The sequence below is a fragment of the Propithecus coquereli genome, unplaced genomic scaffold (assembly GCF_000956105.1).
Source record: "Propithecus coquereli isolate 6110/MARCELLA unplaced genomic scaffold, Pcoq_1.0 Scaffold5, whole genome shotgun sequence".
NCBI lineage: Eukaryota > Metazoa > Chordata > Mammalia > Primates > Indriidae > Propithecus > Propithecus coquereli.
Genome location: NW_012150840.1, coordinates 17242783 through 17244055, shown reverse-complemented (window position 1 = coordinate 17244055; position 1273 = coordinate 17242783). Strand labels below are relative to the sequence as shown.

General features: G+C 43.8%; 1 protein-coding gene and 1 pseudogene across 2 annotated transcripts in view; one reads left to right on the top strand and one right to left on the bottom strand.

The window, feature by feature from the left end:
- The window catches only part of SPTLC2 (serine palmitoyltransferase, long chain base subunit 2), a 110821-nt gene that overhangs the window by 85009 nt on the left and 24539 nt on the right, over positions 1–1273 (top strand). The window lies entirely within an intron of this gene.
- LOC105819937 lies at positions 7–1132 on the bottom strand (annotated as a pseudogene). Its single transcript, XR_001137986.1, has one exon. The product of XR_001137986.1 is annotated as a max-interacting protein 1 pseudogene (transcript).

Below are 1273 nucleotides of genomic sequence, written 5' to 3'. Positions count from 1 at the left end.
ATTGATCATCCACAGGCTTCATGATAAGCTGTCTCAGGCTAAGTTTTAATAGCTCTTTAGCTATCCATGATTAATGCCTGATTATCTTGTCTTTTCTTTAGTATAGGTTTGACTTTGTTTTTAGGACCATAAAGCTCAGGAAGGGTTCATAATCCCATCCTTCAATGTGTCTACTGAATGTAGTATGAGCAAACTAGAAAAGAAGAGAGGTTGGTATCTTCAGTGTCCTCTTTTAAATCAACTCAAGCAAATCAAGAAAATTTCACACAAGTTTTCTGTTGCTGTTAGAAATTGTGATTTTTCCAATATGAGTATGTGTTCTGCTGGGGAGGCTCTGCTCCACTTTTGCTAAAGTATTTGCTTAAATACAGGTCTTTTGACCCTTTTGTTCAAGTACAGTTGCGTTTTTAAAGAGGAGACTGCATCATGAACCCAATTTAAGAGATTGTTTGTATTGAATTGGCCCAGTGAATATTTTTCCCTGCACTATTACGTCATGCCGGGTTCTAGGAAGTGAACAAAAGTTCGACACTGGCACTGGAGTAACCCTCATCACTCCCAATACTCTGCAGGCTGCTGTGGTCACCAATGTCACTGATGCTGGTGGTGCTTATATTGTCCACTTCTCCATGGGAGAACTGTGTGCTTTCAACGTCCACTTCAATCTCCTCTCGCTCTGAATCAGAACGATCTGAAGAAATAGTCGATCCAGTGCTGTCCATTTGTATTCGTTCCATCTCTTGAGGACCCTGCAGCTGTTCCAGCTGCCTCTTTAAAAATCTCTGTTCTTGTTCCAAATTCTCAAGCTGGTGCTGGCTCTTCCTTTCAGCTTCTTCAAGTTTCTTGATGTGTGCTTTGGGTTTGTTGAGCAAACCAAGTGTTGTATGCCTGGTACAGTCTGGCCCTAGTGGAATGAGAACTTTTAAGCGTTCTAAACACAGGCACAGATGAGCTCGTGGATTCTTTTCCAGCTCATTGTGTGTAGATCTGTTGGCAGTACTGGTGTTGCTGCTCTCGCTGCTGTGTTTCTGTGCCCGGCTCAGCCTCCATGGGGGCTTTGAATGCTGCAGTCGGGGGCTTGGCATGGAGGGGAACGACGAGGCGTAGCCATGTTCACACTCCGTCACACCGCACTCCCCCCGGCCTCTCCCTTTCTTTATTCCCTATATTTAATCACCAGTGCCTGTGGATTATGCCTCCTTAATATCTTTCAACCTGTCTACTTCTCTGTATCCCCATTGTTATTTACTTGACTTAGACTTCTCTCTTGGTT